Source organism: Salvelinus namaycush, chromosome 30 (genome assembly GCF_016432855.1).
Source record: "Salvelinus namaycush isolate Seneca chromosome 30, SaNama_1.0, whole genome shotgun sequence".
Taxonomy (NCBI): Eukaryota; Metazoa; Chordata; class Actinopteri; order Salmoniformes; family Salmonidae; genus Salvelinus; species Salvelinus namaycush.
The window spans coordinates 303009-318460 of NC_052336.1; the positions used below are offsets into that span (position 1 = coordinate 303009).

The following is a 15452-nucleotide window of genomic DNA, read 5'->3' on the forward strand; positions in this document are numbered from 1 at the left end:
CAATTCAAGTCAATCAGGGTCCTAATGAGCATTTCTGTTCTGCGTTCAGGAGTACCTGCAGACGTTCTGCCGGAGATGCAGCCTGCCCGGAGCTGTACTCCCATCGGCTCAGCCCTGCAGGAGAAAGGGAGCGACGGGACCGGAGAGAGAGAGTACACTGAACACCTGACTGCCGAGGTCCTGGAGGCTGGCCATTAAGTTCGGTCGATACATACAGGTAGGTGGAGGGTGGGGTTGTCGAGTGTCGTTTAGTGTGAGTAGTGAGTTGAGATGCGACCACCTGCCTGCGAGGTCCTGGAGGCTTGGCAATTAAGTCTGGACGATACCTCAGGTAGGTCGGAGGGGGGGGGGGGGGGTGGCTGCGTGGTGTGTGTGTGTGTGTGTGTGTGGTGTGTGGTGTGTGTGTGTGTGTGTGTTGGTGTGTGTGTGTGTGGGTTGTGGTGTGTGGTGTGTCCTGTGTGTGTGTGTGTGTGTGTGTGTGTGTGATGAGAGAGAGCACCACCTGCCTGCGAGGGCCTGGAGGCTGGGCATTAAGTCTGGCCGATCCATACAGGTAGACGGAGGGGGAATGTCTGTGTGTGACGTGAGTGAGAAAACTACACTTCAGATGTGAAGGTCCTCCTCGACAGCCATTTTGAGGCCTACAAACACAACAACCTGGAAGAAAATTGACACCAAAAACACCAAAAAATAGTACATTTCGTGAAATGAAAATGTACCCCAATGTGCGCCTGGGTGTGCTTAGCCTTATCGGTTACTGCGGTTTTGTAGGCCAGTAACTGAAAGGGTGCTGATTCGAATCCTAGAGATGGACTTGGTGAAATCTGTCGATGTGCCCTTGAGAAGGGCACCTTAACCTAATTGCTCTGGAAGTTTGCTGGATCAGAGCGTCTGCTAAATGACCATTAAAGAAAAAAATTTTTAAAAAGTTTTATTTGTCTCTCTGTCATCCATTCCATTCCAGTGGCACTAAGGTCTTCTGTCTCTCTGTCTCTTCCTTTCCCATTTTTTCAGGGTACTAAGTCTTCTGTCTCTCTGTGCTTCCATTCCCAGGGCCACTAAGTCCTTGTCTCTCTGTCTCTTCCTTCCATTCCCGGGTACTAAGTCTTCGTCTCTCTGTCTTTCCTTCCATTCCAGGGCCGGGACGAAGTCTTCTGTCTCTCTGCCTTCCATTCAGGGCACTAAGTCTTCTGTCTCTCTGTCCTTCCTTCCGGACTAATCTCTGACTTTGTCTTCAGTTCGGCAGCAAGTCTTCTGTGCTCTTCCTTCTTCTCCAGGGTACTAAGTCTTCTGTCTCTCTGTCTCTTTCCATTCCAGGGTACTAAGTCTTCTGTCCCTGTCCTCTCCATTCCAGGGCACCTAAGTCTTCTGTCTCTCTGTCCTTCCATTCCAGGCTAACTAGCTTTCTGTCTCTCTGTTCCTTCCAGTCCAGGGCACTAAGTATCTGTCTCTCCCTTCCATTCCAGGGCACTAAGTCTTCTGTCTCTCTGTCCTTCCATTCCAGGGTACTAACTTCTGTCCTCTTAACTAAGCTTCGTTCTCTGTCCTTCCATTCCAGGGCACTAAGTCTCTGTCTCTCTGCTCCTTTTCCATTCCAGGGCTACTAAGCGTCCTCCATCCGACTAGTCTTCTTTCTCCTTCCATTCCAGGTCTAAGTCTTCGTCTGTCTGTCTTCCATCCAGGGCTTACTGAAGTCTTCGGTCTCTACTGTTCTTCCATTCCAGGACACTGCCTGGTTATTCCCACTAAGTCTTCTGTCTCTCTGTCTCTCATTCCAGGGTCATAAGTTGCTCTGTCCCTGCCTTCCATTCCAGGGCACTAAGTCTTCTGTCTCTGCTGTTCCTTCCATCGCAGGGCATAAGTCTCTGTCCTCTGTCTCTTCTTCATTCCAGGGATATAAGATCATTCTGTCATCTCTGTCCTTCCATTCCACCGAGGCACTAGTCTTCTGTCTCTCTGGTCTCTATTCCATTACCTAAATATCCACTAAGTCTTCTGCTCTCTGTCCCTCCTTCCATATCCAGGGCTCCTAATTTCTGTCTCTCTTGTCTCTTCCTTCCATTCCAGGCACTAAGTCTTCTGTCTCTCTGTCCTTCCATCCAGGCTTAATCTAAGTTCTATCTGTCTCTCCCTTCCATTCCAGGGATCACTAAGTACCTTCGGTTGCTCTCGTCCTTCCATTCCGGTACTAAGTATTTTTCCCTTCATTGATCAAGTCTTCTGTCTCTACTGTCCTTCCATTCAGTGGTACTAAGATCTTCTTCTCTCTTCGCTTCATCCAGGGTACTAAGTCTTCTGTCTCTCTGTTTCCTTCCATTCCAGGCACTAAGTCTTCTGTCTCTCTGCCTTCCATTTCCAGGGTAGCTAAGTCTTTGTCTCTCTCTGTCTGTCTCCCCTGTACCATCCGGGTCAATCTACGTCCATTAGCTAGTCTTCTGTCTCTCTGTCCTTCCTTCCAGGGCACTAGTTTCTGTCTCTCTGTCTCTTCCTTCCAGTCAGTGTCTCGTTCATCCATGACAGTCTTCTGTCGTCGCTCTCTCTCCTTCCATTCAGAGCACTAAGTTTCTGTCTTCTCTTCCTTCCTTCCATTCCAGGGCTACTAATTCGTCGTCTCTCGTTTTCCTTCCATTCCAGGGACTAACTTTCTTCTCTCTGTCCTTCCATTCCAGAGACCTAAGTCATCTGTCTGTCGTCCTTCCAATACATGTACTAAGTTTCTCGTCTCTCTGTCCTTCATTCCAGGGTACTAGTCTTCTGTCCTGCTCGCATAGTGCACAAGATTCTCCTCCCTCCTCCAGGGTCAACTAAGTCCTTCTGTATCTCTGTCGACTCACATTCCAGGGTCACTAAGCTTCTACTCGTCCTTCCTTCGGCTGATTCGTCCTCTGTCTCCTTCCATTCCAGGGCACTAATCTTCTGTCTTCTGCCATTCCATTCCAGGGACTAAGTATTCGGATCTCTCACTGTCGTCTCCACTTCGAACTATCTTCCTTCTGGTCATAGGCACTAAGTCTTCTGTCTCTCTTCTTCCATTCCAGGGGTACTAAGTCTTCTGTCTCTTGTCTCTTCCTTCCATTCCAGGCGCACTAAGTCTTCTGTCGCTCTGTCTCTTCCTTCCATTACCAAGCACTAAGTCCTTCTGTCTCTCGTTCCCTTCCCTCCTTCCAGGGCACTATATTGTCTGTCTCTTCGTCTCTTCCTTCCATTCCAAGGGCACTAGTCTTCTGTCTCTCTGTCCTTTTCCATTCCAAGAGCACTAAGTCATCTGTCTCTCCCTTCCATCCATAGCACTAAGTCTCTGCTCTCTGTCCTGCCCATTCCAGGGTACTAGTCTTCTGCTCTCTGTCCTTCCATTCCTACACTCGTTACTAAGTCTTCAATCGAGTCTCTCCTACTGTCTCTTGTCCTTCAATTCCAGGGCACTAGCTTCTGTCTCCTCTCTCTTCCATTCCAGTAGCTACGTCTTCTTTCTCTCTGTCCTTCCATCCAGGGTACTAAGCTCTTCTGTCTCTCTGTCGCTCCATTCAGCATGGCACTAAGCTTCTTGTCTCTCTCCTTCCTTACCAGGCACTAAGTCTTAGTCTCATGTACTTCCATTTCAGGGACTAAGTCTTTGTCTCTCTGTCTTCCCATTCCGGCACTAAGTCTTCTGTCTCTCTGTCTTCCATCCAGGGCCACTAAGGTTCTGTCTCTCTGTCCTTCCATTCCAGGTACTAAGTCTTCTGTCCTTCTCTTCCTTAGCCTGATCGTCCATGCTTATAGCCTACTAAGTCTCTGTCTCTCTGTCCTTCCATTCCAGGGCCTAAGTATCTGTCTCTCTCTCTTCAAGCAGATTTTCTTTGCCTTATTCCAAGGGTACTAAGTTCATGCTAGTCTCTCCCTTCCATTCCAGGCATGTAAGTCTTCTGTACTCTCGTCCCTTCCATTCCAGGGTACTAAGTCTTTCTGACTCCTCTGTCCCTCCATTCCAGGGATTACTAAGTACTCTGTCTACTCTGTCCTTCCATCCAGGGCACTAAGATCTATGTCTCTACCTGTCCATCAAATTCCAGGAGCCTCGTCTTCCATTCAGGTTTGTCTGTCTTTCCTCAAGTACGGTCTCTGTCTCTCTGTCCTTCCATTCCAGGGTATAAGTCTTCTGTCCTCTCCTTCCAGGCCAGGGCACTAAGTATTTGTCTCTCGCTTCCTTCATCCAGGGACTAAGTCTTCTGTCCCTTCCTTCCATTCCAGGGCACTAGTCCTTGTCTCTCTGTCCCTTCCATTCCCCAGCGGGGGCACTTAGTCTTCTGTCTCTTCTGTCTTCCTTCCATTCCAGGTGCACTAGTCTTCTGTCTCTCTGCCTTCCTTCCATTCCAGGGCACTAAGATTCATCTTGTCTCTCCTTCTTCCATAGCACACGTATTCTGTCTCTCTGCCTTCCTTCCATTCCAGGGCACTAATGTCCTTCTGTCTTCTGTCTCTCTTCCATTCCAGGGCACTAAGTCTTCTGTCTCGCTGTCCTTCCATTCCAGAGGCACTAAGTCTCTGTCTCTCCTGTGCTTCCATCCCAGTGCACTGTCTTCTGTCTCTGCCTGTCCCTTTTCACCATCCCAGGGTTACAAGTACTTCTGTCTCTCTCGTCTCTCCTTTCCTTTCCAGTGGTACGAAACCTTCCTCTCGCCCATAAAGCTCAGTCTTCTGTCTCTCTGTCCTTCCATTCCAGGGCACATAAGTCTCTGTCTCTCTTGTCGCTTGTATCCATTCCAGGTACTAAGTCCTTCTAGTCTCTATGTGTCTTCCATTCCAGGGTCACTAAGTCTTCTGGCCTACTCCTTTTCTCGTCTCCATTCCAGGGCCTAATCTTACTGTCTCTCTGGGGTCCTTCACATTCCATGGGCACTAGTCATCTCGTCCCTCCTGATCCGGGCTAGTCTCTGTCCTCTCTCTGTCTTACCATCCAGGGTCACTAATTCTCTGTCTCTTCTGTCCTTCCATTCCAGGGCTACACGTCTCTGTCTCTTGTCCTTCCCTTCCAGAGCACTAAGTTTCTGTTCTCTCTGTCCTTCCATTCAGTGGTACTAAGTCATCTGTCTCTTTCCCTTCCATTTCCAGGGCACTCAGATTCTTCTCTCTCCTTCTTCCAGGTCATAAGTCTTCTGTCCCTGTCTGTCCTTCCATGAGGACTAAGTTTCTGTCTCATCTGTGCTTCCATCCAGGGTCACTAAGTCTCTGCCTCTTTGTTTCCATTCGGGCACTAAGTTTCTGTCTCTCTGGTCCCCATTTTCCAGGGCACTAAGTCTTCGTGTATCTCTGTCCTTCCATTCCAGTGGACTCAGTCTTCTGTACTCTCTGCTACCTTTCCATTCCAGGCACTAATCTTCTGTCTCTCTGTCCTTCCATTCCAGGACCTAAGTCTTCTGTCCCTGCCTTACCCTTTCCAGGGCAAACTTAAGTCTTTGTCTCTCTTGTCTCCCTCCATTCCAGGGCACTAAGTCTTCGGTTCTCGCCTCGGGTAGGTTGTCTCTCTGTCTATTCCTCCTTCCAGGCTACTAGTCTTCTGTCTCTCTGTCTCTCTTTCCATTTCCAGAGCACTAAGTCTTTCTGTCTCTCTCCTCTGTCCTTCCATTCCAGGGAACTAACTTTGTCTTCTTCTCATCCGTCTTCTTTTCTCTGTCGCTCCATTCCAGGGTACTACGTTCTTCTGTCTCTCGTCCTTCGCAATTCCGAGCACTAAGTCATTCTGTCTCTCTCCCTTCCATCCTGTACTACGTTTACTGCGCCCACAGTGACAGTCTTCTGTCTCTCGTCCTTCCATTCCAGGGGGTACTAATCTTCTGTCTCTCTTGCTCATTTCCAGGTAACTAAGTCTTCTGTCTAGTCTAGTCGTTTCCATTCCAAGTACTAAGTCTTCTGTCTCTATGTCCTCAATTCCAGGGGCACTAAATCTGTCATGCTCTCGTCTAGTCTCTTCTCTCTTTTCCTCCATGGAACTAGAGTTACTTCTGGTCATCTCTGTCCTTCCATTCCAGTGGCACTAAGTCTTCTGTCTCTCTGTCTGTCCATTCCAGCGGCTACTAAGTCTTCTGTCTTCGCCTCCATTCCAGGCGTACTAAGATCTTCATGTCTCTTGTCGCTTCCATTCCCAGGGCACTAGTCCCTTCTGTCTCTCTGTGCTTCCATTCCAGGGCTACTAACTCTGTGTCCTCCATTCGTGTCTTCTTCTCCTTCGTCCTTCGTACATTCCTGTTCTCTTCCAGGGCACTAAGTCTTCTGTCTCTCTGTCCTCCATTCAGTCACTAAGTCTTCTGCTCTCGGTCCTTCCATTGCCAGGTAACTAATCTTTGTCTCTCTTCCTTCCATTCCAGGGCACTAATCTTCTGTCTCTCTGCTCCCAATTCCCCAGGTACTAAGTCATCTCGTCCTCTGTCCTTCCATTCAAGGCCTAAGTCTTCTGTCTCTCTGTCCTTCCATTCCAGGGAACTAAGTCTTCTGCCTCTCTTCCTTCCATTCCAGGGCACTAAGTCTTCTGTCTTCTGTCCTTCCCATTCCAGGGCACTAAGCTTATGTCTCTTCCTCCATTCATTCCATCAGGTACTAAGTCATTCTGTCTCTTCCTTCCATTCCATGGTCACTGAAGTATTCTGTCTCTCTGTCCTTCATTCCGGGTACTAGTCAATCTGTATCTCTTCCTTCCATTTCCAGGGCACTAGTCTTCTGTCTCTCTGCCCTTCCATTCAGGGTACTAAGTCTTCTGTCTGCTTCCTTCCATTCCAGGGCACTAAGTCTTCTGTCTCTCTGTCCTTCCATTCAGGGGCACTAAGTCGTTAGTCTCCTCTGTCCTCTTCATGGGACTAAGTCTTTGTCCTCTCGCCTTCCATTCCAGGGCTACTAAGTCATCTGTCTCTCCCCTTCATTCCAGGTACTAAGTTTCTTTCGTCTCGTTCCTTCCATTCCAGGGCACTAAGTCTTCTGTCTCTCTGTCTCCTTCCATTCCAGGGACTGAACGTCTTCTGTCGCCTGTCCTGTCATTCCAGGGCACGAAAGTCTTCTGTCTCTCTGTCTTCCATTCCAGGGCACTAAGTCTTCTGTCTCTCTGTCCTTTCTCCATTCCAGGGTAACTCGTCTTTTCTCGTCTCTCTGTCCTTCCATTCCAGGGACACTAAGTCTATCCTGTCTCTCTGTACTTCCATTCCAGGGCACTAAAGTATTCTGTCTCTCTCTTGTCTTCCACTCCAGTCGGCACTAAGTCTTCGTCTCTCTGTCTCTCCATTCGCAGTGGGCACTAAGTCTTCTGTCTCTCTGTCCTCGCTGTCCATTCCAGGGCCCACTAAAGTCTTCTGTCTCCTGTGCTTGGGCACGTTGCTCGACTCTCGTACTATTCGGGTACTAAGTCACTCTGTCTCTCTGTCTCTTCCTTCCATCAGGCACGTAAGTCTTATCTCTCTCTCTTCCTTCATTCCAGGGCGGAACTAAGTTCTTCTGTCCTCAGTGGCTTCCATTCCAGGTGACTAAGTCTCTTGCGTCTCTCTGTGCTTCCGGATTTCCAGCGGCACTAAGTCTTCTGTCTCTCTGTCCTTCCATTCCAGGGCACTAGAGTCTTGTCTCAATCTGTCCTTCCATCCAGGGCTCTAAGATCATTCTGTCTCTGTCCTTCCATTCCCAGGGCACCTAGTCTTCTGTCTCAACTTGCTTCACATTCCAGGGCACTAAGTCTTCTGGTTTCCTGACTGTGCTTCCATTCCATGGGCACGTAAGTCTTCTGTCTGCTTTGTCCTTCCATTCAGGGCCACTAATCTTCGTCTCCTCTGTCCACCCATTTCCAGGGCACTTAAGTTCTTCTGGTCTCTCTGTCCTATCCATTCCAGGGTACTAAGTCTTCTGTCTCTCTGTCGCTCCATTCCAGGGCACTAAAGTCTTATGTCTCTCTTCCTTCCATTCAATGGGTACGAAAAATTCTCTGTCCCTCTGTCGCTCATTCCTAGGGCACTAAGTCTTCTGTTGCTGTCGCTCCATTCCCAGGGCATCTAAGTCTTCCTGTCTCCGTGCTTATCCATTGCCAGGGTACTAAGTCTTCTGTCTCTCTGTCCTTCCATTCCAGGGCACTAAGTCTTCTGTCTCTCTGTCCTTCCATTGCCAGGGTACTAAGTCTTTTGTCTCTCTAGTCCTTGCATTTCCAGGTACTAAGTCCTCTTTCTCTCTGTACGCTCCATTCCAGGGGTATAAGTCTTCTGTCTCTCTGTCCTTCCATGTCCACGGGCCAAGTTCTTCTGTCTACTCCTGTCCTTCCATTCCAGGGTACTAAGTCTTCGGTCTCTCTGTCGCTCCATCCAGGGTAACTAAAGTCTTACTGTTCCTCTGTCGCTCCATTCAGGTCCTGAAGTCTCTGTCTCTCTGTGCTTCATTCAGGGTACTAAGTCTTCTGTTGTCTGTCCTTCCATTCCAGGGTACTAAGTCTTCTGTCTCTCTGTCGCCCCATTCAGAGTGCACTAAGTCTTTGTCTCTCTGTCGCTCCATTCCAGGGCACTAAGTCTGTTGTCTCTCTGCTTGCTTCCATTCCAGGGTACTAAGTCTTCTGTCTCTTGTCCTTCCATTCCAGGGCACTAAGTCTTCTGTCTCTCTGTCCTCCATTCCAGGGTTACTAAGTCTTCTGTCTCTCTGTCGCTCCATTCCAGGGTACTAAGTCTTCTGTCTTATGTCGCTCCATTCCCAGGGCACTAAGTCTTCTGTTTTCTCCTCTGTGCTTCCCTTCCAGGGTACTAGTCTTCTGTCTGTCTGTCCTTCCATTCCAGGGTACTAAGTCTTGTCTCTCTGTCGACTCCATTCAGGGTACTAAGTCTTCTGCTCTCTCTGTCGCTCCATTCCAGGGCACTAAGTCTTTCTGCTCTCGTCGCTCTTCCAGGCCACTAAGTTTCTGTTCTCTGTCCTTCATTCCAGGGTACTAAGTCTTCTGTCCTCTGTCCTTCCATTCCAGGGCACTAAGTCTTGTCTTCCCTTCCATTCCAGAGCACTATAAGTCTTCAGTCTCTCTGTCCTTCCATTCACAGGGCACTAGTCTTCGTCTCTCTGTCACTTCATCCAGGGCACTAAGTTCTTCTGTCTCTCGAGCCCTTCATTTCCAGGCACTAAAGTTTCTGTCTCTCTGTCCTCCATTCCATAGGGACTAGTCTTCTGTCTCTCTCCTTTCCTCCAGGGTACTAAGTCTTCTGTACTCTCTCGCTTCCATTACCAGGCATAGTATTCTGTCCTCTGTCCTTCAATTCCAGGGTACTAAAGTACAGCTGTCTCTCATCTTCCATTCCAGAGTCACTAGTCTTCGTCGCTCTGTCCTTCCATTCAGGGTCTAAGTCTTCTGCCTCTTCACTCCATTCCAGGGCACTACAGTCTTCTGTCTCCTGTCCTCCATTCCAGGGCACTAAGTCTTATGTCTCTTGTCCACAATTATAGTACAAGTCATCTGTCTCTCCCTTCCATTCCAGGTGTACTAAGTCTTCGTCTCTCGTCCTTCCATTCCAGGGTACTAAGTTTCTGATCCCTTTCTTCCATTCCAGGGCACCTAAGTTTCTGTCTCTCTTCCTCATTCCAGGGTACTAGTCTTTCTGTTCTTCCTTCCATTCCAGGGCACAAGTCTTTGTCTCTCTGTCCTTTCCATTCCAGGGCACTAAGTCTTCTGTCTCTCTGTCCTTTCATCCAGGGCACTAAGTCTTCTGTCTCTATGTCTTCCATTCCAGGCACTAAGTCATCTGTCGCTCCCTTCATTCCCGAGCACTAAGTATTTCTGTCTCTCTGTCTTCCATTCCAGGGGCACGAAGTCTTCTGTCTCTCTGTCTTTCCTTCCAGGGCACTAAGTCTTTGTCTCTCTGTCCTCCATTCTCAGGGCACTAAGTCTTCTGTCTCTCTGTGCTTCCATTCCGGGCACTAAGTCTTCTGCTCTCTCTGTTCCTCCATTCCAGGGTACTAAGTCTTCTGTCTCTCTGCTCTTCCTCATTCCAGGTGCACTAAGTCTTCTGTCTCTCTGTCCTCATTCCAGGCCACTAAGTTCTTCTGTCTCTCTGTGACTTCCCCATTCCAGTGGCACAAAGTCTTCAGTCTCTCTGTGCTTCCATTCCAGGGCAATAAGTCTTATGTCCTCTTGCTTCCATCTTCAGGGCACTAAGTCTTCTGTCTCTCTGTCCTTTCCATTCCAGGGTACTAAGTCATCTGTACTCCTTCCCATTCCAGGGCACTAAGTCTTCTGTCTCACTGGCTTCCATTGCCAGGGCACTAAAAGTCTTCTGTCTCACTGTGCTTCCATTCCAGGGGCACTAAGTCTTCTGTCTCTTTGTCCTCCATTCCAGGGCACTAAGCTTTCTGTCTCTTGTCCACCATTCCAGGGCACTTAACGTCTTCTGTCTCTCTGTCCTTCCATTCCAGGGTACTAAGTCTTCTGTCTCTCTGTCGCTCCATTCCAGGGCACTAAGTCTTCTGTCTCTCTGTCCTTCCATTCCAGGGTACTAAGTCTTCTGTCTCTCTGTCGCTCCATTCCAGGGCACTAAGTCTTCTGTCTCTCTGTCGCTCCATTCCAGGGCACTAAGTCTTCTGTCTCTCTGTGCTTCCATTCCAGGGTACTAAGTCTTCTGTCTCTCTGTCCTTCCATTCCAGGGCACTAAGTCTTCTGTCTCTCTGTCCTTCCATTCCAGGGTACTAAGTCTTCTGTCTCTCTGTCCTTCCATTCCAGGGTACTAAGTCTTCTTTCTCTCTGTCGCTCCATTCCAGGGTACTAAGTCTTCTGTCTCTCTGTCCTTCCATTCCAGGGCACTAAGTCTTCTGTCTCTGCTCCTTCCATTCCAGGGTACTAAGTCTCTGTCTCTCTGTCGCTCCATTCCAGGGTACTAAGTCTTCTGTCTCTCTGTCGCTCCATTCCAGGGCACTAAGTCTTCTGTCTCTCTGTGCTTCCATTCCAGGGTACTAAGTCTTCTGTCTGTCTGTCCTTCCATTCCAGGGTACTAAGTCTTCTGTCTCTCTGTCGCTCCATTCCAGGGCACTAAGTCATTCGTCTCTTGTCGCTCCATTCCAGGGCACTAAGTCTTCTGTCTCTCTGTGCTTCCATTCCAGGGTACTAAGTCTTCTGTCTCTCTGTCCTTCCATTCCAGGCACTAAGTCTTCTGTCTCTCTGTCCTTCCATTCCAGGGTACTAAGTCTTGTCTGTCTCTCTGGTCGCTCCATTCCAGGGTACTAAGTCTTCTGTCTCTATGTCGCTCCATTCCAGGGCACTAAGTCGTCTGTCTCTTCTGTGCTTCCATTCCAGGGTACTAAGTCTTCTGTCTGTCTGTCCTTCCATTCCAGGGTACTAAGTCTTCTGTCTCTCTGTCGCTCCATTCCAGGGTACTAAGTCTTCTGTCTCTCTGTCGCTCCATTCCAGGGCACTAAGTCTTCTGTCTCTCTGTCGCTCCATTCCAGGGCACTAAGTCTTCTGTCTCTCTGTGCTTCCATTCCAGGGTACTAAGTCTTCTGTCTCTCTGTGCTTCCATTCCAGGGTACTCTGAATGTGAACAAACACAGGGCCCAGCATGAAGCCTTCGTCCGCTTTGAGGGCTCCTCTAACAAGAGCTCAGGTGAGTTCCACAACAAAACTGACCTATGACCTCAAACTGTTCTGTTTGACCTTCAGTGTAAGGTTGTGGGTTCAATTCCCCCCGCAGGGATCACATAGCCTACACATACTGAACACAGGATAAAACATCTCCTGTATTATCAACCAGTGTATCGTTACCTTGTGCATGACTCTTGGTCTTCAGGAGCACAGAACTAGAAGGAGTAGAACTGGCCCTGTCCTTTCAAGTCAATCAGGGCCTAATGAGATTTCTGTTTCTATGTTCAGGAGTACCTGCAGACGTTCTGACCCAGTTGAGTTTATTACTGGTACCATGATTACAGGTAATCCTACAGGGATCATGAATAATGATGAGAGAGAAAGGTACAGATGCACAAATATCATACACCCCCCCCACCCCAAAAAATGCTAATCTCCTCTGTTATTGTAATAGGGGGGAGGTTAGCATGTCTTGGGGGTAGGATATTTTGTGGGTCTGTCACTTTCTCACTCATCATTATTCACAAGTCATTCAGGATTATCCCTAATCATGGTAACATCCACATTAATGTACACTATTCTTATTTACAATCAAACATTATTTACCATTCATTTCTATTGGGCACAAAAAGCAACCAAAACAAACAGCAAATATGTAGAGTCACAAGCTTGATGTAGTCATTGAGTACCATGAACCAAATACTTCACGTTTTACAACTTTAATACAAATAGAAGTGAATCTGTCCCAAAACGTTTGGTCCCCTAAAATGGCGGGGGACTATGTACAAAAATATATAGATGAAAATCCCCTCGAATGAAAGCTGCCAGTCTGCACCTCATCATCGTTGTATAATTTCAAATCCAAAGTGCTGGAGGACAGAGCCAAAACAACACAACAAACAGTGTCCCAATACTGTTGGAGCTCACTGTACATCCTCTCCCAGAGCTGAACACTGATGTGCTGCTGTGTGGGGGGAAGAATCGTAACCGGGCGGTGCACGGCGATATGGTTGCCGTGGAGCTGTTGCCGAAGGGGGAGTGGAGGGGGAGAACCACGGCCCTGACGGAGGGACAGGGGGAGGAGAAGGGAGACGAGACACAGAGCCAACCCATGGCCACAGGTACACACACATACACACACGCACACACACACACACAAACACACACACACCACACACACACACACACACACAAACACACACACACACACACACACACACACACACACACACCACACACACACACACACACACACACACACACACACACACACACACATATACACACCCACACACAACACACACACACATATCACACACACACACACACACACACACACAACACACACATAACACAACATACACACACACCACACACACACACACACAGACACACACACACACACACACACACACACACACACACACTACTGACCTAATGTCTGAGTTCCTGTCTCAATTACTCACCTCTGTCTTTCCTAGACTGAATGGATGAGATACTAGACAGTACATACAGTAAAAACTAGACTAGAATAACATTAATGTAACATCATTTATTCCCCTCCTCTTCCTCTCTCTCCCCCTCATCTCTCTCTCCCCCTCTCTCTCCCCCTCTTCTCTCTCTTCTCCCTCCTTCTCGCTCCTTCTCCCTCTCTCTCTCCCCTCCTCTCTCCCTTCTCTCTCCCCTCCCTCTATTTCCCTCCCTACCTCTCTCACCCCCTCCCTCCTCCCTCCAGGTCGTGTGGTAGGGATCCTTCAGAGGAACTGGAGGGACTATGTCGTGACCTTTCCCCCCAAGGCTCGGAGACCCATATCACATGAAGCAAGGATAACTCCCAGTGTATCCTTGGCCCTCACGGCCCTGGAGACCAACGCATCCCAAAGTATCCCAGAAATCAGCACTCAAGAAACAGTGATCTGGTGGACAAATCTCACAAGGACGTCAGATTACCATCCAAGAGAACGTTGATAGTAACATCTAGATAGAGTGTACATGTGAATCAGTGAGATTGCTTTAAGTCCTGACTGTGACAAGGACATGAAGTTAGCATATCCCCCGTCTCATGCAGGTATCCAGGTGATAGTGCTCATGGACTCAGTCGGGACAGAACATCCTCCCTCATACCCTCATCATAGGAACACAGTAGACTCAGGGTTCTGGCCGGGCTGGGGAAAGTATAGGAGACCATGAGAAGATCCAAAATACCATCCTCATAGAGAACTGTATCCACGTACCTCCTTTCTCTGAGGCGCAGGTAGATTATAGTATAATATACCATCCTCATAGAGAACTGTATCCAGTTATAGTATAATATACCATCCTCATAGAGAACTGTATCCAGTTATAGTATAATATACCATCCTCATAGAGATCTGTATCCAGTTATAGTATAATATACCATCCTCATAGAGACTGTATCCAGTTATAGTATAATATACCATCCTCATAGAGAACCTGTATCCAGTTATAGTATAAATATACCATCCTCATAGAGAACTGTATCCAGTTATAGTATAATATACCATCCTCATAGAGACTGTATCCAGTTATAGTATAATATACCATCCTCATAGAGAACTGTATCCAGTTATAGTATAATATACATCCTCATAGAGAACTGTATCCAGTTATAGTATAATATACCATCCTCATAGAGAACTGTATCCGTTATAGTATAATATACCATCCTCATAGAGAACTGTATCAGTTATAGTATAATATACCATCCTCATAGAGAACTGTATCCAGTTATAGTATAAATACCATCCTCATAGAGAACTGTATCCAGTTATAGGATAATATACCATCCTCATAGAGAACTGTATCCAGTTATAGTTAATATACCATCCTCATAGAGAACGTATCCAGTTATAGTGATAATATACCATCCTCATAGAGAACTGTATCCAGTTTAGTATTAATATACCATCCTCATAGAGAACTGTATCCAGTTATAGTATAATATACCATCCTATAGAGAACTGTATCCAGTGATAGTTATAATATACCATCTCTATAGAGAACTGTATCCAGTTATAGTATAATATACCATCCTCATAGAGAACTGTATCCAGTTATAGTATAATTCACCATCCTCATAGAGAACTGTATCCAGTTATAGTATAATTTACCATCCTCATAGAGAACTGTATCCAGTTATAGTATAATATACCATCCTCATAGAGAAACTGTATCCAGATTAGTATTAATATACCATCCTCATAGAGAACGTATCTCATGTTATAGTATAATATACCATCCCATAGAGAACTGTATCCAGATTATAGTAGAAATATACCATCCTCATAGAGAAAATGTATCGTAGGTTATAGTATAATATACCATCCTCATAGAGAACTATCCAGTTATAGTATAAATACCATCCTCATAGAGAACTGTATCCAGTTATAGTATAATATACCATCCTCATAGAGAACTGTATCCGTTTAGTATAATATACCATCCTCATAGGGAACTGTATCCAGTTATAGTATAATATCCATCCTCATAGAGAACTGTATCCAGTTAGTAGTATAATATACCATCCTCATAGGAACTGTATCCAGTTATAGTATAATATTACCATCCTTCATAGAGAACTGTATATAGGTAGGTTATAGTAAATATACCATCCTCATAGAAACTGTATCCGTTTATAGATATAACCATCCTCATAGAGAACTGTATCTAGGTAGGTTATAGTATAATATACCATCCTCATAGAGAACTTATCCAGTTTATAGTTATAATAATATACCATCCTCATAGAGAACTGGTATCCAGTTATAGTATAATACCATTCTCATAGAGAACTGATCCAGTTATAGTATAATATACCATCATCCAGTAGAGAATGTATTCCCTAGGTAGGTTACGATCAGTTACCCCCCCCCATATCTCCATC

The 15452-nt window shown here is 46.8% G+C and overlaps 1 long non-coding RNA gene across 1 annotated transcript; it reads left to right on the forward strand.

Annotated features, from left to right (window-relative positions):
• The first annotated feature begins 202 nt into the window (after positions 1 to 202).
• Positions 203 to 12525, forward strand: LOC120025334. The gene is made up of 3 exons (XR_005472987.1): positions 203 to 217; positions 11492 to 11570; positions 12493 to 12525. It is a non-coding gene; the product is annotated as an uncharacterized LOC120025334 (long non-coding RNA).
• Positions 12526 to 15452: the final 2927 nt, after the last annotated feature.